The sequence below is a fragment of the Thermobia domestica genome, chromosome 4, assembly GCF_964235325.1.
Source record: "Thermobia domestica chromosome 4, izTheDome1.hap1.1, whole genome shotgun sequence".
In the NCBI taxonomy this organism is placed as follows: domain Eukaryota; kingdom Metazoa; phylum Arthropoda; class Insecta; order Zygentoma; family Lepismatidae; genus Thermobia; species Thermobia domestica.
Genome location: NC_137457.1, coordinates 23,878,541 through 23,905,266, shown reverse-complemented (window position 1 = coordinate 23,905,266; position 26,726 = coordinate 23,878,541). Strand labels below are relative to the sequence as shown.

Here is a 26,726-nt window from a genome sequence, read left to right as displayed (position 1 = left end):
ACTCCTCCTAACAAAAATGTTTGGGTGCGTGCCTGTATTACTACATAAGACTGGTCTTCCTCCCTTATACTGTAGAGATTTTAAAAGAATGGATTTTTACGGATGTAATTTCCCTGAAGAGCTGCCAATAATCATGCCAATGAGTTTTTGTCTTTTCGGTATCCAACAAAGAGTCTCGTGTTCTACGAATAGCCGTCTCACGAAACAGAAGTAGACATTCATTATAGTTACATCAGTTTGAAATTCTTTAGATGCACCTAAACGATGTTATAAAAAAGGAAAGTTAACGTAATATTGAGTTATCCTCCGGTGGTTCCGAGAGCGGTCCTGGGTTCGATTCCCGGTGGGATCACTCGGTCGAAAAAGTGTAAAACTCTTTTTCAGATCAGCCACCCTGAATGAGGTTTTCTTCATTCACACAAGGCAAATACCGGGGTAGTACCTAACATATACGTCCCAGGCCGCTTCCTTCCTTCCTGAATCGTTTATTCCTTCCCTTTTTCCTGGATAGTGTGCTCGCCGAGCGATGTCATCCCTCAAAACGTGATGGGCTAACATGGTCATAGATGCCGAAAGCCCAGAAATCTAAATTCTAAGTTAACTTCCGGAGGTATAGGCTCCTCAATCCAAACAGATTCATTCATCTGCAAGGGGGCGCGGTGGCTCAGTGGTAGAGCGTTCATCTCCGGTGCTTGGGATCCCTGGTTCGATCCCAGCTCGCGCCGTGTGGACTGTGTGGTGGACAAACACCGTGCTCGTGGGTTTTCTCGGGGTTCTCCCGTTTCCTCCCACTTTCTTCATTCCACCATTTCTCTCATTATCACCGTCTCTTTTAGCCTAACCGGCATAACCGTGGGACGTTAAACTTAAAGATTTCATTTCATTTCATTTTTTCATTCATCTGCAAGCCGAAATAACTTCTTTTACTTGTTGTCTATGCTCCTAGATCTTCCCTCTCTATGTGTAGCTATTTTCCACAGATGGTCTATCCTTCACATTGGCCTACTTTTAAAGTGGCAACAACTTCTCTCGAAGCTATAAATCTAAAGACGTACATTATTCTAGTTCCCTCTCGCTCTCTAAGCTATTCTCTGTACATGGGTAATGAAAAGAAATTGTAGCTGTGTCTTACGTAACACTTTATACTTCAACACACACACAAGAGCATGTGTCAGTGTTGCAAACAGTAGTAACACTTTGACGTAAAGTAGACAAAAAAATCTACTAAAACCTATTATGTACGCAGTGGTGCCATTTAAATTATTCAACATTCGGTTCTATGATTAGAATCTATCTAGTAACTGGTTCTATGATCAGTATAGTATTAATATTATTACTGACTATATTGTTATTAACTATTTATTACAATGATAATAGAAACACTGTCTAGGATTAAGTCATATAACATCTTTAAATTGATATTTTGCATATTAACTTTGAAAAATAGAGCTAAAATTTTATTTTGGTTCACACTGGTTCGCCCGAACCGGTTCTGGGAAGCTGAGAAATTTTAACCGGTTCGGGCGAACCAGTGTGAATCGTCTGAATGACGCCATTACCATTCCATTGTGTCTAGCAATCCGAAGTAGAAGCAGATTTAATTTTTTTCCTTATCTTTCCATTATTCTTCAAATTATATAGGTTTCTCTCTACGCAAGTTATCACAGCATAATAAACGAAACCTTGTTTTAAAGGTCTTGTAACTTGATTTCATTTGACGCTAGAGCTTGCCCCAGTAGCGAACACTCATGCCCTTTTGCAATTTTTTTTTATATCTAGTTAAGACTCGCTGATTAAATACAAACGCAAGTAAACAATTAACGCCCAATCCACTATAGATCAGTATCATGATAAACAACTCCACAGTAAACAACTCCACAGTAAACTCCACAGTAAACAACTCCACAGTAAACAACTCCACAGCACTTGGCGTAACAGTCCTTTGTGGGTTTGAGCCGCTCCAACGCCATTGGTTAGCGACTGGCTGAACTACGTTCAACCTAGCGACCAACACGTAGCCATAGCCCTATATCTAATAGGTGTATCAGGAGGTTTCTAGACCAAGCGGCCGTCAGGTCTTTTATTCACGTGACTCCCTAGTTTTCTTCACGATGTTGCGTGGACGCCGAATATTGAGAAGCACCGACCGTGAATCGAACTCGGGACCACGAGGACGTGAGTCCAACAATGTACAGAACGCTAGATTACTGTGTATTATCATCATAAACACTGTAGAGATGGCATTTTATAGTTTAACCTTTAGTAACCATTGGTCGTTTACAGCTTAACCTTTAGTAACCATTGGTCGTTTACAGCTTAACCTTTAGTAACCATTGGTCGTTTACAGCTTAACCTTTAGTAACCATTGGTCGTTTACAGCTTAACCTTTAGTAACCATTGGTCGTTTATAGCTTAACCTTTAGTAACCATTGGTCGTTTACAGCTTAACCTTTAGTAACCATTGGTCGTTTATAGCTTAACCTTTAGTAACCATTGGTCGTTTACAGCTTAACCTTTAGTAACCATTGGTCGTTTACAGCTTAACCTTTAGTAACCATTGGTCGTTTACAGCTTAACCTTTAGTAACCATTGGTCGTTTACAGCTTAACCTTTAGTAACCATTGGTCGTTTATAGCTTAACCTTTAGTAACCATTGGTCGTTTACAGCTTAACCTTTAGTAACCATTGGTCGTTTATAGCTTAACCTTTAGTAACCATTGGTCGTTTACAGCTTAACCTTTAGTAACCATTGGTCGTTTACAGCTTAACCTTTAGTAACCATTGGTCGTTTACAGCTTAACCTTTAGTAACCATTGGTCGTTTACAGCTTAACCTTTAGTAACCATTGGTCGTTTACAGCTTAACCTTTAGTAACCGTAGTTGCAGTTAAGCCACCATGGATAACTCAGTAACATCGATTCACAATAAGCTGCTGCCAGTCTATGAGGACAACACAACGAATTGAAGTAATATGTCGTTAGCTTTGGAACTCTGAGCGCGAACATCCAGGACCAGCCATGATGAGGTAGACCGTCAACTTTCGCAATTATGAAAACGCACCAGTCATTGAGGAACTTATCCAAAAAGCATAGATGGATCACGAGGAGACGCATCATGGAAAACGCAGATATGGGAAAATCGTCTGTGTTAACGCTAATCCAATGATAGGGATATGGAAAAAATTGTACTCATTTGGTTCCGTAACAGTTCCGAGTAGGGATGGCCAGTTCCGGAATTTTTACTTTCCGGGATCCGGAAAGTAAAATTTGAAAAATCCGAAATTCGGAAAAAATGAGGATTTCGGAAAATTTCCGGAATTTTCTAAATTCCGACTTTTTCTGATTTTGGTATTTTTAAGAATTCCGGGATTTTTTCGAAATCAAGAATTTTTCCGGAATTCGGAAAGTGAAATTTCAGATTCCGGAAAATAAATTTTCTGGAATCCGTATTCCCCAAACTTTTGGCCATCCCTAGTTCAGAGGATTGGCCAACTGGGATACACAATAATGCCAAAACCCCCATACAGTGTATACCCAGCGCCATCGGATTTGTATCTGAACGACTGAAGGATCATCTGCATGGGAAGCAGCAACAAAGAAAATAGATTGGATATATATCTAGTGACATTGCGAAAGAACCAATGATTCTACCTACAAAATTTTGTTTCTCTACTGCTTACCATTACTTAGCTACAGTCCATTTTACATTACTTTTTGACCGGCCATTGGATATGGGCAGTGGCGTATTTAGGATTCTGTTTCGAGGGGGCGCTATCCACATTTTCCTGAGTGGGTGTATATGTACTGGTTCTTTGTAGGTATACAATTATTATATATACTATGTATAAATTTACCTATTTCGGGGGGCTTGAGCCCGATAGCCACCTCCCTAAATACGCCATTGGATATGGGGGGTTTTTCTTTCTTCTTTCAAATGAACGGGAATTTTACTGATCAGATCGTCTCGATTTCAAAAAAATAGAACATTTCAACTCAATCGATTCGTCACGTGCGATCAATACGTAACTTAGTCGAAGCTCTGTTTACACAGTCAACCTGAACCAAAAGTTACTTCCATTCGACTATATCCACCACAAATCAACTAGGTAAAAACACTCCTTACCGACTACGCTAATACCACTGAACCAGTGAACCACCTAGAAGCAATAAGAATATTGTTTTCCCATTACAAAATGAAGACGGCATTTCAGTAGGAGGTAGAATGATTAAGTGTGTAAAGTTTGCAGATGATATGACGCTTGTTGCAGAATCTGAGAAAAAAAAAATCAATAAGATGCTAGAAAACTTGAGAAAGAGCTGTGAAGAATAGGATGAAAATAAATGTTAGAAAGATAAAAGCCATGGTAATTGGAACGAAGGGGACGGTGTCAAATATATGGAAGTAGGAGGGGAGAAAATAGAACAGATGACTAGTGTTCGATACTTGGGTAATATTATTAGTATTGGTGTGAAATGTGAACTTAAATAAAAGCAAGGATAGGAATGGCGAAAGAAGCCTTTAGGAGGAAGAAAAGTCTATTTTGTGGATCCTTGAATAAAAAATTGACAAAAACAGTCATAAAATTCTTCGTGTGAGGTATTGTGCTGTATGGGTCAGAAAAATGGACGTTACGCCAAAATGATGAGAAACAACTGGAAGCTGGGTCGAGCGGCAAACAAATGAGATGGTCTTAGAAATGGTGGGGGAGAAGAAAACAATTTTAGATATTATTAAGAAGTGGAAGAGAAACTGGTTGGGACATTGGTTAAGAAGAAACTGTATCATGAGGGACGTGCTAGAGCAGTGTTTCTCAAAGTGTGGGTCCCGACCCATTGGTGGTTCGCGGGCCTTTTTTTTTTTTTTTTTTTTTGTGGGTTCCGAAAAGATTTTCCTTTTAATTATGAAAATGTTATTTCGATGCAGAAACATATGTTGTGAAGTAATATTCAAAAAATTAAAGTTGGAAGCGTTTGTTAATAAGTTGAAGAGTAAGTGGTTACTCAAAGCTCTGTCTTGTTGTGAAGCCAGTAAAGATGCTGGGTTAGGATGGAAAGAGATTGGATGAGTCAAAATCTGTCACGGGTTAGGGCATTGAGTCGGGAGTAGTATTAGCTCTGTGTTATTTTCCTATGAAAACACTTTAATCCTCTTTGCGCATACGTAGAATTTCATATGATACAATTATTGAGAAAAAAAAATGTACATTACACATGCTCGATCATCACCGACTAATATTCTCGTACCGACAGAGCCACTATTTTCATAAATTTACATTACAATTTAGTTTGAAATTGAGACTAAATTTTGATTTATGAAAACTTAAGCATCGAGCTCTATTTTCTAACTTCATGGTCTCTCGGACATCCGCAAATAAATTTCATGTTAATCACTCATACGAACTGTTACTGAACGAGCTGGACTTAAAGATGTGATTTATAAAATTTAATTGCTTTGAAATACACAACCATTACGTAGAATGTCAATGTGCATTTGAATAAAAGTAAGTGTGCTGCAATTTTTTTTTTAATTATTTAATGTGTCTCGCAATAACAAAAAATTTGAGAACCACTGTGCTAGAGGGTATTGTGGCAGGAAAGAGAGGAAGAGGGAAGGGAGATTAGAATTAATTGACATCTAAATACGAAAGAAGATGAAGATGAAGAGGTTAACGGAAGACCGTGGAGCCTGGAAACTTCTCAGTTGCAGCAAATGACCTGCCAATAACGGCAGAATACCTATGATGATGATGATTACAAAGTGAGGTAGGTGATGGTCCGTGCTAAAAGCGAACATACTATATATCATCATTTTTGAAACTATGCCATCTACTGAATTCATAAGCGTTTCCTCCTGGATTCTCCAACGCTGAAAAAAAAAAATTAATCACTTAGTTTGTGAGAAAATCAATATTAGCCTCTTCCCACATTTATCTTTTTGCAATTCAGGAAAAATCTCATTTTATCACTTCGATAGCTTTTCTGTACCTTGAAGAAGATAAATAAGTATGACTGTGTGTTACAAATATGATATATGAATTTATAAACATTGACAAGAGATTATCGGAAGAGAACCACAATTTAATTTATTTGTATTGCTAATAATTGTATGACATTACGTAATATTTTGCGAAGTCAAACCGAATCAATGCCTTTTTTGTCGCTTGTTGCTGCAGCTTTCAAGTATAAATGAAACTCTCATACACAAAATCGTTTCAGGCCTAGGGTAACGAATTTGGCAATTTTTTTTCCTGTTTAAGAAACATTGCGACGTTACCAGCGGTTGTGCTCGATCTACAAGCCCTGTCTATTAACTATTGCCCTACATCTCACTTTCCCTTTCAGAAGACTATGTTGGGCACAGTTTGGTCAAGTTTGTTCCATTTCTCTTGGCAAGCTTTGCAAAGAATGTCGATTGTCTGCGGCTGTCGATGACCCAACACTAGCAGTAACCACCAACAACCATAAAACCGTTCCAGAGAGACTAATCTCTGGAGGTCATTTTTCTATCACATACCGACAGATACACCCATACCTTTCCCACAGTCACTACAGATTTCTGCCTGTCCCTACAAGATGGCGTTCCTATAGCTTTCGATTATTTGTCTTTCTCTCCATAATATGTGACAGATGGAGCTTACGAATTGGAGGTTTGATTCCTTAACATACGTTTCGGGATTTGTGGTCGCACTGAAATATTGTAAAGGAACTGATTGACACCGGTAATTGAACCAGTGACCCAGCTTCACATCGCCCCAAACAGCGAAGGACGAAGTTTTAACATTTCATCAATTATGTAAATCATTTCTTTTAGTCGGAAAATTTTCATCACATAAGCATACTAGCGCCAGTTACCTGCTTCGTTGAGTTTAAATAAAAAAAAAATAGTAATATGTTCACGTTTTACTATTACAGAAGCATTCTCTGATAGACACCTGTCTTGCATCCTTCAACCAGAACTTATAAATTTTCGAGATTTCCTACTCGAGACATTGCCACATTAAATTGGCCTTGTGAGAAGCAAGGGATTCTCTCCCCTTCTCCTTTCTCTCCCCCAAGTTGCGGGGCTGGATTTGGATTTAAACGGCATCGGAAGTGTCACTGTTCATCTCAATGTCCCCGAAAATTATGGATTCGACACTAATGTCGGTCATTGTTTACCATTTTACATATACATATATCTTCTCCTCTTCTCTCTTAAGTTGCACCATCAAAGTGAAATGATAGGCCGGGACCTCATCTATGCTGAAAATTCGATAGAGATCGGTTGGGTGGTTCCAAGAGGTATTAAGTAACAAATATAATCACTTTCATTTTTATATACAGAGTCTTCCAAAAGTCCTGCAAAAAAGTAAAAAGCTGTAGCTTTGTAACCATTTATTGTATTTGTACAAAACTTTTAGTGAACTTGTAAGAAAGTCTGAAATTTTGTTTCCAAACATTTTTTCGACGCCAAATCTCCAGCTGAGTACCATTTACGTCCAAACATTGGTGAAGTCTTTTCGGGAATCCAAGAATGACATTTCGACGTGCTTCATCCGTAATACTCCCAATCACATCACGTATCTTCTTCCGGAGGTCCTGAACATCTTTCGGTTTTTGCTTGTAAACTTCTGTATCATTTTCTTACGAACGATATTGTGTAGTGTTGTCATTGGCACTCGCAGCTCCAAGGATCTGCGTTTCAACGATTTCTTTGGGCTTCGCAACACGCTTTCCTGCACGGACTGAATCACAACACTGGTTGTCGGCCCTCCGCTACAAGGCAAGTCCAAGACACTCCCGGTAGCTAGGAACTTATCGTACCATCTCTTGATACTTGAACCTACAGGTGGTTGTTTCTGATACTTTTGTCGGAATTTTCTTCTCACCAAAACACTAGATTTTAACTCACAAAACCACGCCACACACTGCGCTTTTTCTTGAGTAGACGCCATATTTGTCACGTGATTTGCGGTTATGACGTCAACGTTTACATTGTTGCCAACAAAAATTTACACACTTCCACTAAACATTACAAACAAAATACAAACTTGTAAGTAGTACTTTCAAAGTTACAGCTTTTCACTTTTTTGCAGGACTTTTGGAAGACTCTGTATAGGGATAGATAGATATAACTCGATTGAACTATAATAAAATCTGCAGAAATGTCCTATTCCTGTTCACGTGCCGTCGAAATAAGAACTACTTTTTTTTTTTTTTGAATGTCATCAAATTCTATTCCAATTTGTTAATCTCATTCCAAATTTTCGCCACTGACAAAATAGCCTGATACTTCGTCATTACGAAAAAGGACAGCCTCTTGGAGAAGCGATCTACGTCACGCCGTCATGATATCCACAGAATCCTCTCTTAAATACTCAAGTCACAAAGGTAAAAGAGTCATCTTCTGTTGTTCATCTTTGATGGTCGTTCGTCAAACGGATTTTTGCTTTGCGTTCGTTGTTCTTCACTGATTGTCTTTGGACAGAAGCTGCTGGTGACAATCGCCTGTCGTGAGGACCTCCCGACTAGTTCTGGTGGAGAGCCCAACGTCCAGCCAGCCGTCCAAGGGTCAGAGGAAGCCTAACAATTCTGCTGTAGGACAGTAGAAAGTCCTATCATCAGGAAGTGGAGCTGAGCAAGCAGTCCGCAGTCCAGGAAGGCTCGATCCTATGTCTCGAGATTGAGACCTGGCTTTGGAACACCCGCGCCTTGAGAGACGATCGCTGTAAGAATTCATAGCCATTGTGGGAATAAAATACCTTGACAGATTTGAACAATGATTTTTTTTTTCTAAATCATTATCGGTTGGAGTACGATTCGACTAGAGTTGTTATATTTAAATATTGACAAGTTAAGTAACATAAAAAGTATCATAGAAATGTGATATTTTTTTTAAAATTCGGCAAATTTCGGAGCAGATGCGTAATCAGAAGATATAAATCGATTTTATTTATTTTTACTTTACTCCTTTCTAGTCTTCTCCCCAATTGTTTCGTGGTATTACGGTTTGGAAAAAGAATTTTGCACTTTTTCGACCCACCTTAATGCCCACAGAATTAAAATTTCAACAAAGAATATATGTATATGGAAAAGTACGTTTGTATAGTTATTGTCCGTGCTAATAAAACCCTAATTCAGCGGAAAATATAGGAAGAATTACATCTGAATATTTTTTTGTCTGTGCCCTTAGGAAAAAGTACGTCTTTTCTCCCTACCGTTATTCTAGTACTCCAAGTGTAATTTTTTTGGTAATTTTTGCTTTCAGTACTTTTTTAAATAGTGTATTCTCTTTCCCAAAAGAAAAATAACTCTTTGGCTTATTTTTAATCTGGCCTGGGGATTGTAGTGTACCACATACTTCTGCTTACAGACACCTGACAAGTGCTCCTGTTTACAAACAACAACCACGTGTAATTTACATTGGAGTACTAAAAGTTGCAGACAATGGAGACATCAACAACACCTACGTACAATCACATGACAACGGAACAGCAACGCCTATAGAACGGAGGGGATTACATAGCCAGTCACTAGTCTGAGATTGGTCACCCCTCCTCTAGCTTGCCTGGAGCTCTAGGAAATACCCAACCCAAATCCTATAGTTTCCTTCGGAACTCTAGGTTTTTTCTTCCCCCCACTTAGCTTGCTTCAGAGCTCTGTCGGAATTCCTAACCTCAGTTATTTAACTTGTTTCGAAGTTCTGTGACTTTTAAAAACCCTCTCTGCTTGCTTCGGAGCATTGGGGATTCCTAATCCACTCCACCTAGCTTGCTTCGAAGCTCTAGGAATTCCTGTCCCAAACTGCTCGGGCCTTGGGTCACCTTTCTCTACCTTATATTTTTAAAAAAAATACATTATTGTACTATTCTTATAAAAATACTGTTGTAGTAGATTTTATATATAATAAAAACTGGTAGTGGGAAAAAATTCCAAACATATAATTTTACTCTACCAAGCTCTACCTACTCCTCCACAGCGAAAATTCTGCAATATTTTTTTTTTTGCCTGTGTCCATAAAACTGTAATTTCAGTGGAGAATATAAGATTAAGTATGTCTGTATATTTCTTATCTGTGTCCAAAGAATTCTAGTTGCAACCTAAAATATAGAAAGAAGTACGACTTTATTGTATGTGAACATAGAACTCCCATTTTAACGAAGAGCACAGCAAAAATACGCCTGTACATGTATATTTCTCGTTTGTGGTGACCCTAGAACTAATTTCCACGGATAATATAGGAGAAAGTACGCCTGTATACACTTACTCCGTGTTGTATTTAATAGAAAAAACTATTGTCGTTGGTATAATAGCTAGCGCGTACATCTTTATTGTACATGGTCTTGGATTCGATTCCTGGTGTAACAGCATTAAGATTTGAATGCAATACGGTTGTTCGGATTTCACTTTAAATTGTGGGTCCAATTCTCATGTAGCCTCTGTGTTGAAAACGTAGTTTTCTCAAATATTTCAACCAACTAACATACAAACTATATCTTATGTGTAATTTTGACCCATTCAGTAAACACGGAAGCATTTTTTTCTCCACAATTTTATGAAAAATCTGTCTGCTAGGTAGGTAACACTGTCGTACGAATGTGTGTTGCAAATTCCTGATTGCAGTGCAAAGCAGTTTGCCTTGGAGATCATGTCACAGACTACTTACTCGCTATCTCTACTTTTACTTTCCCCTTTAACATTCATACGTAAGACACAGAGAGCATATGCAGCAATGAAAGAAATATAACTAAACTTACCCAGTTAGGTTATGCCATATTTTGGTCATTAGATTTGCAACAAATATTACGAAAGATCGCCAAAAAATATTCTATTCATAAATTATAGTCAAACAAATTTATATCAAAGTCAAATAAATATATTTAAGTTTAAAATTCAGCATATTTATTTAAATTTGGACTTTAAATGAGTCAAAGAATAATAAATACTTGCATTTCAGTAATTAGCGTTATTATTCCAATCGGTACAAACGTTCTATCACCGTAGCCAGTGGTGCTATTCACACAGTTCGCACTGTTTCGCTATAACCGGTTGTTAAAATATTTTGAGTTCGCAGAACCATGCTATACCCAAACATAAATACACACACACACGCACGTACGCACACATGAAATATCAAGAATGATGCTCAGGTGTCAAGAATAAGAACTGGGATCATATGTGTGAAATGGTGAGGGTTATTTATATTTAAAACCCCATTATTTATATTTCAGAAACCATTATCAACAATTTGTCGATCCATTTCTTGATGAAGGTCTTGCCAATACTTTTTGACAACAATGTATCTTGGGCAACTTGTTTCCAAGATATTCGTTGTGATACGTAATTTCGTCATACCACCTTGTATTAGGATATTGTCTAGATCTCTACTAGCCACTTGTAGTATCTAGTGAAAAAATGCTTTTGTCTACCTTACATGGTTTGATTCCTAATAGAATTAATACAATTATTCTCATTAGTTTATATATATATATATATATATATATATATATATATATATATATATATATATATATATATAGAGAGAGAGAGAGAGAGAGAGAGAGAGAGAGAGAGAGAGAGAGAGAGAGAGAGAGAGAGAGAGAGAGAGAGAGAGAGAGAGAGAAAGGAAAGAACAGGTTGCTTAAAATTAGAATAGCACCACTGATCGTAGCTGTTATCGAAAAAAAAATGTTCGAATTCTATATTCACTTTCAGCACCTTGACTATACAAGAAGAGGACCTATAGCATAGAATCTTTATCAAATGCACGAGGGTGTCTCATAAAGTAAGCTAACGAGCTCTAATGTACATGCTTTATTCTGTACACCAGTGGTTCCGAACCTGGGGGCAGAGTGAGCAAGGAAACGCAAGCTATGACATAAACAAAATGTAAAGTTATGAATACATGAAAGTTGTTACACAACTTGTAACAAATAATTTCATTTAAACTTTAGCAAACTTGAAAACATTGCTTGTCTGACATTTTGCCTTTCCTACTCCTATTCAAGGTTTCTGCTTTATTAAAAACTAAATAGTTACGTAAATTAACACCTTTTTCTTTTATAAAATTAGCAAAAATGAGTGCAAAATTCTATTATCAGTGTATAGAGTGGCCCAAAAGTGGGTATACAGTCCTGTATGTTTTATATATGTAGGTCTGTATACTTACTTTGGGCCACCCTGTATAAGATAGAGTTCAAAAACTCATCAAATAAGGCCAGAGGAAAAACTCGAGTATGATGGCCGACATTGCTTTTCCTTCACAAGTTCCTTGATATTCGGTGATAAACTTGACAAAGATAAGTGTTCGTGATTCTACCTTAGAGTTCGAGATTAAGATGTTTTAATATTTCAAAAAAGTGAGCAAGATATGCAACAAAAAATACAAATAAGTCATCAGTAAAAGAAGTGTATGAAGTTCGTCTTTTCCTACACTTAGGAGAAATATTTCCGCATTTTACCCTGGTATACAGCCTACTTAAGATATTACCTTTCAAAAACCAACGAACTTCAGCATAGAAAAGTAAAGTTTTATGTTCAGCTCAGAGGTCGTCACACAAAGCATCAAAGAGACAAGTATTCAGAACACTTGACTTTACAAAATTCACAACTTCAACAGCCAATGATAATGCCTGCTTCAGGTTCTCTAGTAAAGCTATTGCAGCTAAGGTTTGATTGTGAATTAAGCAGTGCGAACCAATAATTGTAGGATTTCTGTCATTTGCCAGCTTTATAAATCCAGACTCCGAACCAGGCCCGTAGCCAGCCCAAAAATGTAGGAGGGCCCGATCCAAAGATATTATAATTCATCACCATTTTATAGTTCATTTGCAAGCCTACCATGAAAATTTTAGGAGGCCAGTAAAAATTTAGGCGCCCCGGCCCCCCATGCTAGAGGTCTGCACAGGCCGGCATTTTTAGCCTGAGCCCGGCCCAGCCCGTGAATTTACAATGTGAGGCCCGACCCGAGTCCGAAATATGCTTTAGCATTTAGACTCGAGCTCATGTGATAATCAAATGAGCCCGAAATAAGCTCGAATAACGGAAACTTAATAATTAACGGAAAATTGTGTTTCTATTTACCACAGTTAAAGATTTAATTTTGCAGTTGTGCTTTAAAAGTTCTCCAGAAAGAACGGTGCAATATATATCGTTGTATAGTATATTTACAAAGTTAGACCCGAAAAGGCCCGAGAAATATGGTTGTATACTTAAAAATTTACGGCCCGGGCCCAAAGTGATATATGGTTTGTAGGGTCGGGCCTGTGCAGACCTCTACCCCATGCTCCCCGTGGATACGAGACTACTCCAAACCTAACATTGTTAGAGCTCCATCAGACATATGCCTACAACTCTGTTCCAAGACAAATCATTTTCAACAGAAAAAAATACTGATAGCAGATAAAACATCAGAAACTTCAGATATCTTCAAACTTTTTGAAAACAATATTTATTCAATTAAACTCTTTTCATTTACGAACTGATGATACACTATTAAAATGAAAACACGAAGATATGTCCGTGTATTGATCACACTGCAGCGCAAAATGGAGATTTATTAATATTTTTCAGAAAATGAAAATGTAAATGCAATGTTGAGACAATTAATTTTCATTTTTTATCTTCTCGAAATCATTTCAGATTAATAAACTATAAATTATATTGTTATTATTATTCCTTTTTATTACTAGAAGTTACTTTTCCTGCGTTTTGAAGTATTTTAGAGTTTTTTGTAGTCTTCTAAAATGTAGCATTAACAGTTATAAACCCAGAAATAATTCGCTTTTGGAAAACTTTAAAACTAGTTATAGTTATGTTCAAATGTGCTAAAATACAGAGCTTACTTTATATTATTTTATTGCAATAATCATTGTTCTTTGGAAAACCTAAAATCTTGTGTTAGATATTCGTATAATGCATGCTGTACTTGACAAGCCTAGAGTAGATCACACTTCCGCGCGAGAGCCCCTTAGGAAGGGTCTGATTGGAACAAAGTTCGACACTGTCTTGGGTCATTTGCGATTGTAAAGTTGACTTCTTTAATGGTGTTACAGCATAAGAGAGGTGGATTTGCTCTAAACAACAGTCTGTTTCGGTGTTTCTCAACCTGAGGGTCGGAATCCTTAGGGATTAGTTTGATAAGACGTTTTAAAAATCCATACTTATTGTCAAATGTAGTAAATATATATATATATATTAAACAAAATTATGTGTAATCAGAGGCTCTAGTTTTTCTCGTTTTGCTGGAAAATGAATTCTTTATAATTAAAATTGCTAGCGCCTATTCTTATACAACCCAAACATCACAAAAATGTGGTTGGTTGCAGACAACCAGGCGTTATATTGACATCATATCAACCATCTCCAGCATTCATATTTTCTTCGTAAAAATTTCATATGAGCTGGTATAAGTTTTGTAAGTTACCTTTAGAGAATAAAATGTGTAAGCTCGCATTTTGAAGTTAAGGAAGTTAATGAGTAAAAATTTTATTCCACGGACGATATTGGAAAATGAGATAATGCAAAATAATAATAACATTAAACTTGACTTTTTCTCCCTATTAATTAAAGACGAGAATAGAACATGTATGAAAGTATAGTTTTCACTTTTCACATTAAAAAAAATCAGCACGTTGGTTAATATATTTGAAAGAAGTAATACAATTTATCTGGATTAGTTGTATTTATTTTTTCTACAATATAATCATAATTTATAACGAATTATATGATAATTAATTCACTGGAATAACGGTTGACTCTTATCTCATTAAGAGACTTATCTCTCTACCACATCCGAAATTATGTTTACTGAAATGGATCGTAGAGTCACCGAAACATGTATAGACTGGTCAGTCAATAAGTAATACCAGGCCCGTATTTAGGTAAGTGCTATTCTGTGCTCGAGCACTGGGCGGCAGAACTTAGGGGGCGGCAAATTTTGGATTACTTTTTAAGATTCACAATAAAGTATTATTCAAAACTAGCTACCCGTAGAGTCCCACACAAAATATGTGATTGAATTGCTCTAATTACAGTAGTTATTAATTAATTACCTTATTTGATAATTTTTAAAATGTCATCCTCTCCCACCCCCATCCCCAAGGGATGAGAATGAACTTGAACATCATGAAAACTGATACCGTTAATCTCAGCGAGCTCCGATTACTTTTAAAATCTTGCACCCTCCCTGGGGAGTGAAGTATGATCTTGAAGTTGAATTGGATTAAAACTATCACTATTCATCTCAGCGACCCCAAAAACTGTGAATTCAACTCTAATATAGGTTGTTTTCTGGGGGCGGCAAATTATTTAGAGCACAGGGGCGCACAATATATAAATATGGGCCTGAGTAATACCTACTTCAAATAAAATACATATACTGTTAGAGGTATCCAGAAAAGTTTTAATAGTATACAGTTTAGAGTTTTGCTTCTGGGCCATGGTCACTCGATGTACCCACCTCCGTTTTAAACGTTTTTTTTTTTTCACCTTGCCTTGCAGTCCTGAAAATATATCCACAAAAACCAAAAACTCGGTAACTTGGCTGTAAAGCCAAGTTTTCAGTGTTGTTTTGAGTTCAGTAGCTGAGCTGAACTGTTTCTCTTGATAATGCCTTTTAAGGTTTCCAAACAAAACAAAATCTGAAAGGTCTAGGTTAGTGTGTATTAATATTAAACAAAAGCATCAGTTATAATCAGATAGCTAGTTGTAAACCGAAAATTTCTTATTGTAAGTTGTTGGCAAAATGCAAAAAAGGGTCGTTGCATGAAATAGCTTGAGAATCTGATCTATGGAATGGTATCATAAATCATCCCCAGGAACAAAACCCCAGAAGTTACAGATCAACTGCAGAAGTTTTGATTGTTTCTTGGGATCCAAATCAAGTACTTCTCTTAGATTACGTAGTGGAAGGTGCAAGAGCAAACAAGGAAAGGTATTGTAAGGCATTAGCTAAACTGAATAAGACAAGAGAAAGTAACGGAAATTACCAAAAGGTTAAAATAAAACACGATAATGTCACATATCACAGATTAAAATTGCTATACTCGGTGGGGTGCACCATACAGTCCCTACCTAGGTTTTTCCGAGTTTGTTTTGTCTGAATATCTTAAAAGGCATAATCAAGGCAAGCAGTTCAGCTAAGCGTCTGAACTCAAAAGAACAGTGAAATCTTGGCTTTACAGCCAGGTTGCCAATTTTTTTCCGAATACATTTTCAGGCTTACAAGGAAAGATACATCAAGTGATCAGGGCCCAGAGACTAAACTCTGAACTGTATGCTACTAAAACTTGTCTGGATATCTCTAGCAGTAAATGTGTTTTAAGTGAAATAGACATGACTTAGTGAGTGATCTGTCTACATATTTCGATAGGTTTACAATCAATTTCAGTAAATACAATTTCTGATATGGTAAAGAGATAAGCCTCTTAATGAGATAAGGGTCAATAGATAGGTGATAGTAAATTAATCACCTTATAATTCGTTATTAATTATAGTTAATTTGTAGCAAATACAAACTTATGCAGATAAATTATATTACTTATTACGAAGATTTAAAACCAGTGATCGAAGTGAGACGATATGCACTGGTATGCCATACCACCTATGTTTTTTCAGTAATGAGGACATACCGTTTCTGGTTTTTCAGTGATCAAGACAATATTTAAATAGCACGTATGTTGAATCAAAATCATAATAAAACATACCGCCTCTGTTTTTTCCACTTCGAACACTGTGTAAAACCAACGTATTTATTTATATTTTTTTTTATAAAAAGTGAAAATTGCACTTGCATATATGCTCTATTTTCCTCTTTAATAGGGGCCGCGATGGTTTAGTGATAGAGTGTTCAACTCTGGTGCATGGGGCCCCAGGTTCGATCCCAGCTCGCGCCAAGTGAACGTTGTGGTAGACAAACACCGTGTGTGTGAGTTTCCTCGGAGTTTTCCCGTTTCTCCCACTTTCTTCACTCCACTATTTGATTCATTTCTCATCGTCACAGTCTCCTTTAGCCTAACCGGCATAATCGTGGGACGTAAAACTCAAAGATTTCATTTTATATTCTCGTCTTTAATGGGGAGAAAAGATCAAGTTTAATTTTATTTTCATCATTATTATTTTGTATTGTACTATTTCTCAATATCCACCGCGGAATAAAATCTTTACCTCCAACTTCCTTACTTCAAAATACAAAACATCGAGCTTACATATGGTATCTTCTAAGGGCAGTTTACAAAACCCTTAGTTCATTAGATTTTTTTTTTCAAAGGAATTTGAAAATGTGAATACTGGAATTTGTTGAAACGATGTGAAACCAACAATATTTCTGCGATGTTTGGGATGTATAAGCAGTAGGCGCTCGCAATTTAAGTCTAAAGAATTCATTATTTGCAGTAAAACGAAAAAAATTAGAGCTAAAATTATGTGAACCGGTGCAGTGATTCTCAACCTTTTTTGATGACGGCACACTTTACTGAACGTAAGGACATTGCGACACATTTGTTTCATATAAATAATAATAATACCTATTATTTAATGTTATATTTAATGGTATTATTATTTAATGGTAAATAATAATACCTATAATAATAATAATGCCTATAATTATACCTATTATTAGTTTTTATAATGCCTCTATGTAGCACTGAGCATTATTGCTACGGCTGGAGGTGTTGACTGGTGCACTCTGTCTCGATTTTAATTTATTATTATTAAATTCTTCATCATTTTTAAATTCTAAACTTTCGCGACACGCGTGAGGGGACTGCGTGACACACCACTGTGTCGCGACACATCGGTTGAAAACCAGTAGTAAGTAATCGGTTGAAATGGAAACTGTAAAAAATCTGAAATGAAAGCTTTGAGTTTTACGTCCCACGTTATGCCGGTTAGGCTAAAGGAGACTGTGACGATGAGAAATGAATCAAATAGTGGAGTGAAGAAAGTGGGAGAAACGGGAGAACCCCGAGAAAACCCACGCACGTGGTGCTTTTCCATCATAGTTAACTTGGCGCGAGCTGTGATTGAACTAGAGACCCCATGCACCAGAGGTGAACGCTCTACCACTAAGCCACCGGGACCTACAAATAGTTCCAAATCTAAGATACAAAATACATGTGATATGAATTTCGGATAGAACACAGACCTTTCTTCGATTTACACTAAAACTTACGCAAATGTATTAACGAAACAACTATACAATTGTTCATCACCCAGGGAATTGAATCTACAATTGCTTGGCAACGTTGCATTGATAGGGAAAAGGACTACCAACATTTGTACTGAAATGAGATGACCTTCAACTTACATTTCATGATTAAATAAATAAATGAAGATGGTACTTTTATGTGACGATCACAAGTTCTATCTCTGTCTCTCTATGATTGTAAAGGTTAAAGATCGGTTCCCTAGTGCAGACAGCTATATCATAGATAAAACTGTCCAATGATTATGCTCACCATGCTGGCGTCGAAATTTTTAAATTCTTAACAACAAACAAACAAATTTAGAGTAAAAGTAAATATTATAAGTATGTAATTTAAGAGGCGTTGCTTTCAGTATATGTGTCATGTAGTCAACCATAAAGCTGCAGCGCCAGGAAATTTATTTTAATACTTATATATATATATATATATATATATATATATATATATATATATATATATATATATATATATATATATATATATATATATATATATATATGAGTTCTAATTTCAACACTATTTCATCAGAATCGGGGGCAGAACGGAGGGAGAAAGTTGTAAAAATTTTTAGATTGCATTTCAGGAGCCAGCCATGTTTTCAAATTAAAAAATCCACCACAGCATTTCTTAAATAATACACAACAATTGCCAGTTCCATGCATGGCTTAAAAATTCCCAATAAATGTTGGTGCTAAAATAGCTCTATACACAGTCATTTCAACGAAAGAGTGTATGATTTGCTTTGATCATTTAGAACTATATTTTAAATAACAGTTACGGGACGCTTTGTACATATTTGCTCAAAAGAAGTACAGCTCACAGATAACGAGAAGAACCCTAGAACAGAGACAGCAGGGAAAGGTCAACGACACGGTCAAGTCCATTTTCGGTTTTTGAGGTGTGGTCTATACTTAGATGTCGTCTGCCACTCCGGGTAAAGTTATATGTGTGCAATTCCGTAGTGTCATTTGAAACCCCTGTGCGAAAAGTGGGCGAGCCCATACCTACGTCACACTACTTCTGCTAGGGTTCTTCTCGTCATATGTGAGCTGTATATGTAGTTGTTTCTTCTGAGAGTCAAAAGAAAGCGGGACAACGGTTTTTTTTTTTAAAAGGACTGTCCCGGCTTAAACGGCACGCCTGGTCATCTTACTTATCGAGCATGTGCCGATCCCCGGTTCCTCAGACCCAAATTTGTGCATTTATTAAGAATAATAAGACGGTAATACACAACAATATATTCGTGATGGAAAATTTATTCTAAAAACGGGAAACTTTTAGCGTCAGGTTGTTAGTAGTTTGATGAACAGAAATTGTGAACATAGAACCAGTAAAAACAAAGAACAACTTTATTGGTGCTGCTGCCAACACGAAAAATGTTACCGGTAAACCCATATCTAAATAGTCATAGGCACACATCGTGGATCGAAATTTATAAAATGTCCCTAATAATATCTGTTGCATCTTTTGTAAGTATTTTGAATAATTTGGTATCCATATAATGAATCCCTCTGACGTGAAATTCAGGATGCTGGATTATTATTATTATTATTATTATTATTATTATTATTATTATTATTATTATTATTATTATTATTATTATTATTACTAAATTGGGACAGGTAGTAACTCTAGTTGCATGATGGATCCCAACCAATACGAACTGTGGATGGATAACAGGGTGTCGGCGGGTATTTTCGGGATTCTTCACCTTTTTCTTATTTTTTTTCTTTCTACCCAGTGGGAGTGATCGCCCCTTGTTTTTGAAGTGAGACTCCTTATTTCGAGCCTCTGAATCCGCCACTGTTCCTATCATTTATTTACAATAAGCATCATCGTGTCCGTGGGTTTTCTCGTGTACTTTCGTTCACTCCTATACAAAAATTCTACAATTCTTCCATTATCATTCACTTGCCCTAATTATCCACCTCCCTTAGCCTAATGAATATAATCGTTGGACGTCCAACTGAAGCCTGTGCTATAAACGTCTGTCGCCATTGACCTTAAGGTCATACTAATGTTTCATTTCTCAGTGATTTGTTAAGAAGTTCGTATCATTATAACAACAATCACGCAAATTAAGGTAAAAAAGGTCCTGTGAAATTAGATGTCAATTTCTGACACTATTATTTTTGGCCCCTCACTTTCCTGTCTTAAGACCGATAATCATGTGCCTCACCGAGAATCGAGACTAAGATCACAACTTTGCTAGAAAATATGCACTCGAATACTGCAGATGATTTACTTAAATGCGTAAACATTTCTATAACTTTTCCATGTGTAACATTTCTATATTATTTCCAAATGTAACATTTCTATAACATTTCCAAGTGTTACATCTCTATATTTCCAAATGTACCATTTCAAGTGTAATATTTCTACATTTCCAAGCGTTACATTTCTATAATATTTCCAAGTGTAACATAATATTCTATAATTCATTCTATAATATTTCTATAATACTAGAATCACGCAGAGGGACTTACCCGACTGTTACTCCACACGTTAATTCTTGAACGAAAGCGAACTTTTGAATTCTGTTCTTTTCCAATAGATACGTAGCTAGACCGATTATCTTCATTTGTGGAGTCAATTCGGCAACATCTCCACGGGTAACGGTGATATTAACGTACTGTAACGTTTAAAATCCATAACGTTCCTTCTATGCAACCTATACAGTAGAGAAGCGTTATAGGTTGCCTATAATAAAAGTCGCTTTACTTATAAGGAAAAGTTAATTATCCTTTTGTTTCGCGTGATTCTCTACTCTCTCTTTAACAGAGTTTATTTCACTATTAGCTTAAGTTTATTAAAAGGTGAAATATGTATATATTTTATTAACATATTCATGTATTTCAGTCGTGTGAATGGCACATATTAATGCAACCTATTTTTTTCTTTAGCTTTATGTTCAATGATTATGACTTTAAGCTAATTGAAGAACTATCAAAAAATTAGTGAAATGAAAATGTGGAAGGAAACGGAAAAATTCACCCACACAATCAGGAGCGGCAACTAGGGACGCAAGAGGGGGCCGCTGCTCTCATTTTTATGAAGTGACCTCTTAAAGTATATAGTTTCATTTTGAAATTTTAAAGTTTTTGTATGTATTACTGGTTCACAGATAAAAATGGTACCATATAATATTTATCATTGTGTGAGTACCCATTGGTTATTTCTTTTCCCTTGGAGTTAAGAAAGCTACAGGAATTGCATTGCAAAAGCAGTTAATATTTCAATTGCGTAGTCCTTTAAATATTGTAGCATATACTTGTACTTTGCTGTCTTTCATTTTCTAAAAATAATAACATACATTTAATAGCATGTGTGGAATTAAAAATATAAGTCGTTCAATATGACTTCTACAAAACAAGCCTCATTATTCATTACTATGATTAATATTATCCTTTCTGTTTAAGCTATTTGCTTTGCAAATATGTTATTAAATAATTTGATCACACAATTATCCAGACAGAATTTTAAGATGTTCATGGCAGGGGCGGATCCAGGATGGACTTCTGGGGGGAGAGCGGCGGGTTATAATACTGCTACTTAAAGCTACTTTTAAGAGCTCCAAACCCTGGTATCGGTTTTATTTATATGTAAAATAAGAAAGGGGGGCATCTCCCCCCTGTATCCACCCCTGGTTCATGAACAAGGAAACAAATCTCTTCTTACACTTTGGTTCTTCAAGAGTACAAAGGACTAGTACCTACTTCCGTTACTCTTGCCAATTTACTCAATAAAATATGAAATACGATATACGGTATTTTAACTGAAAAAGATAGTATCCTATTAGTTATACAAGCTTTCGTCGAACAAAGTGTTTGAAACAACCAGGAAAACTAACATTGATATACAAATATTCAGATCATGTCTTACCGCCCATCCCCCACTTTTAACGCCCAATCGCCGCCAGGCCCGTATTTGGGTAAGTGATATTCTGTGCTCCACCACAGGGCGACAGAATTTAGGGAGCGGCATTTTTTTTTTTAATTCACAATAAAGTAATATTTAAAACTATTAACCTGCATAGTCCCGCGCAAGCGCGAGAAAATACAGGGTTTGTATGATAAGTAATGAGACCAGGTCTGGAAACATTGTTTTATTGATCTGATCTGTACAGGGACTTAAAAGCTTTCGAAGTACTCTCCTCTTGCGTCGATGCACTTCTGCAATCGATGTTTCCACGCTGCAAACGCCCCCTGGAAGTCAGCAGCCGGCATGTCCTTTAGAAATGTGGTCACGGCTGCTTGGATGGCTGTGACGTCTGCAAAACGGGTTCCTTTCAAGCGTGGCTTCAGCTTCGGGAAGAGGAAGAAGTCGGCCGGGCTCACATCTGGGCTGTAGGGTGGTTGTGGAAGGACTTCCACCCCAATCCGGGTCAAAAAGGAGGTCACTAAGAAGGCGGTGTGGGCAGGGGCATTGTCGTGATGCAACTTCCACCGGCTAGCGATCGCCGGTCTTTTCCGCTTGACGCTCCTGTGCAGTCTCTCAAGGACTTGTTTGTAGAAGGCGGCGTTGACGGCTTGTCCTTGGGGTACAAACTCCTTGTGGACCACCCCCACATTGTCAAAAAAAATAATCAACATTGTTTTCACCTTTGACTTCGACATTCTGGCCTTCTTGGGGCGCGGGGACGCAGGAGTGTGCCACTCCGCGCTTTGACGTTTCGTTTCAGGGTCGTACTGGAACACCCACGACTCGTCACCTGTTATGACGTCATCTTCAAAGTTAGGGTCACTGTTCATGAGGTTCAACAGTTCCTGACAACAATCAACACGTCGTTGCTTTTGTTCGTCAGTCAACACTCGCGGCACCAGTTTCGCACAGATTTTTCTCATTCCCAATTGTTCCGTCACAATCTTGTGCACTGTTGTGTGGTTCATATCGAGTTCATCAGCAATCAATCTCAACGATAATCGACGGTCTGAGTTCAGGAGATCCCTCACTTTTGCCACAGTTTCGTCCGTAGTCACTGTTGTCGGGCGTCCAGCCCTCTCCAGATCCTCAACGCTTTCCCGGCCGTTCCGGAACGCACTGTGCCAACGAAACACCTGGGCTTTGGATAGGGCTTCCTCTTTGTAGGCCTCCGTGATGAGAGAAAGCGTCTGAGTAGCCGTTTTCCCCAGGCGAACGCAAAATTTGATCGCATAACGCTGTTCGATGGAACCCTCCATGTTTGTTGATTTTCCGCCGTGACAAGAATGTTCACAAGGGCTTTGTCCAAGGCTTGTCCGCGCTCCACTAAGGCTCGGAGCCAACTGACGCGCGGTGCGTTGCTTTGCTCGGACCCCCCCCTACATCCTCCATCACCGACAAACCCGCTCCAGCGACACGCGCGCCGCGGCGCGGCGAGTCTCATTACTTATCATACAGACCTTGTATGTTCATGTGTTTAATTCGCTCTAATTACAGTAGGTACTAGCCTAATTAGCTAGCTTAAATCTGATTGTTTTAAAAAGTCATCCGTCCCCACCCCACCCCAAGGGGTGAGGAACTAGAACATCATGAAAATTGATACCATTAAACTCAAAGACCTTGACAACTATGAGCTCAACACTTAAAATCTGTTGCTTTTGATTACTTTTAAAATCGCACTTTCTCCCTGGGGAGTGGAGTATGACCTTGAAGTTGAATTGGATTAAAACTGTCACTATTCATCTCAGCGACCCCGAAAACTGTGAATTCAACTCTAATATAGGTCGTTTTCAGGGAAGGGGCGGCAAATTATTTAGAGCACAGGGGCGCACAATATATAAATAAGAGTCTGATCGCCGCCGCTGCACACAACGCCGTCCACCACAAATTCAATTGCCTGGGGTCGAACTAGGGTCCCCTCAAACTGCAAGTGACTGGTTTACCACTGTGCCATTTGTCCTCCTACATTGACTTTTGTTCTTTAATCTTACGCTACGTCTAAAGAGTTAACATACCGGCAAAAAAAGAAAGAAAAAGAAAGAAACAAAACATGATTTTGTTAAAACGAAATAAAAATCAAACATAAACATCACACTTACCTTTTTTTTTTTCCTTCCTATTAAAGCAGCAAATATTTCTTCTTTAATATCAGCACTGAGTATTTCGTTGAACAAGTGAACAAGATTGTACACTTTTTATTGTACCATTAGTATTATTTCTTTAGCACTGTATAACATGTTTTCCCTAAATTTCTCACATAGCGAGGTAAGCAAATGAGCAAATATGTTTTCTTTTTCCAATTTGTAAGACACAGCTACCAAAATGATGATAACAATGATTATTATAATAATAATGCAATGACTTTTAATTACTTTTTTGATTAATTGTTTTGTCTTTTCTTTTTCTTTAAAAAAAATCATGTAATGAAATGTATTTAAGGAAACACTAAAATAAAATCAATGTTGAACTCCACACTAATGTTGTTAAGGTGACACTATTTTAAATCTTATATTTTAAAGCACATTACCGCACCACAACACTTGCAATGAGTTATTATTGTATTAACATTTTCCCGATCACACTTGTCACAAAATTGTCGGCGTTTCTTAAGAGCACCGACCGAATTTCTCATTTGCAACTCTCAGCTGTCACTTCATATTGTACCCCCTCTTTCTCTGTGTTCACTTTCGTGACGTCAGTTAGCCAATAGAATGACAGCAACAGATTTTTGTGTTCTCTGAAGATTAAAAAAGAAAGAAACAACAACAACAATAAAATAAGAAAGAGTCTTTTTGGCTACGATTTCATTGGTCTTCCTGTCTCACTTCTTGTCACTTGAGGGACATGAGCCAAACGAAACCACCATGTCGCCAGACCGACACAACACAAAACAACAAGAAAACTCAATATAACTGGTGCTTGTTTGTCGTCAAGTAAATATTTCAGGAAACCTTTCACTATCTGAGATATGGTTTCACTTTGTGTAACACTGTCGCCGCAGCAATCGTACATAATATAATGATGTTAATGTCTATGGGGCATATCTTTTAGAAACGAAAAGGAAAATAAGGCAGAGGACAATAATAATGTATTGTATAATAATTACGTTAACATTACCTGAGTAGGGTCAATTATTATCTAATTAATGTACTTCATAAATGTCTTTTATAAAGCGAACAAAACGCTAGTGGAAAGTAAAGGTACGCCCTTTTTTTAAAATTATTATAATTTGGTTTAAGAATCAATCTAATATACTTTGACCCTTATGTCACGTGTTTTTCGTTTGTGCGTGTGTGAATGTCTGTTGTCATGATCGTTATTGTACAAAAAAAGAGACACTAGACATACATATATAGATATATACATGTATGACCTTGTCGTCTGCTACCATCATACACGTGAGCTCCGAAGAACCCAACTTCATCACTAATGCTATGAACGTAAGATTTTCTTTTTCTCTCTCAAGGTCTCAAAAACCATAAGACTGTTGTGTGTTACATTATCCCAAAAGAAGGGATAAATAGTTGTACTTCAAAAGTACTAAGTATTAACTAATGCCCTACGTGTAAACATTGTAGCGAAATAACACCATACTTATTTTTTTAAAAAATAAACTGTAGATTAATTTCCGGAACAGTCACACATTACGTCTTTCTGCAACGACCCATTTTCACACTGAAGCATCTGTTGTGATCACATATCATCTATGTTTTGATATATTTATCCTGCTCAGAAGCTTGGCTGCCTCACATCTGCACTGAAGTCATTTGAGATACATAGTATTTAAATCACAAAATATCACACAAACATACTGTTTTATATTGTGCTTGTAACACCTCATTGAGCGCTGAGCACGTAATAACACGGTTCAGTAGTTGTCACTTAACAATTTTTTCTCAGTGTTTGGCATTTAAATAGATAATTTGCCCGGTAAAACAGTGCCCTGTCTACCCGTTTAGCAGAATCCTTGAACCTGACCCTGGAGCCTACTAACAAACACTACTCTAGAGCTTCCGTCTTTTAACACCACGCGGCAGCACCGTACAACTACGCCTCCAATCAGGGTGGCCAACAACTGTCATTTCGCGCTAAAACATCACGATAGCCAGAGAGAGAATTTGAGAAAGCGAAGAAAAGTATGTTTTTAATTGTTCAAAGTGTTTTTGTGTTTGAAATACCATAGCGTTTTGAATAAATTATTTCGTCTTTGGTATTGGCTTACGTTTTCTCTACTGTAACGACATCTTTATTCGTACTTTGGATGCTCTTTGGACATTTTATATTTTTTTAATCACTGCGAAAAACAGTCCATGCAACATAACAGTTACAGCAGTGGCGGATCCAGGGGGGAGCGATCGGGGCGATTCCCCCCAGAAGAGAATATATATACAAGTGCGGATCCAAGGGGGGCTAAGGGGCTATAGCCTCCCCTTGACGCTCAGGTTTACACTGGATAAAATGGGCTTCAATTCTCCTTTACACTGGATAAAACGCCAAATTATGGTTTAGCCCCTCCCTTGATCATATCCTCGATCCGCCACTGTGTGTATATATATATAACCCATCCTAGAGTTTGAAGCTGTTAAAAGTAGCTCTAAGTAGCAGTATGACAACCCACCGC

General features: G+C 37.3%; 1 protein-coding gene across 1 annotated transcript in view; it reads right to left on the bottom strand.

Moving 5' to 3' along the window:
- LOC145683775 (solute carrier organic anion transporter family member 74D-like) overlaps nucleotides 1-26,090 on the bottom strand; it is a 551,718-nt gene extending 525,628 nt beyond the window's left edge. The window contains exon 1 of the mRNA XM_081755342.1: nucleotides 24,205-26,090. The gene's annotated coding sequence lies outside the window, so the exon portion shown is untranslated. The remainder of the gene's footprint in view (nucleotides 1-24,204) is intronic.
- Nucleotides 26,091-26,726: the final 636 nt, after the last annotated feature.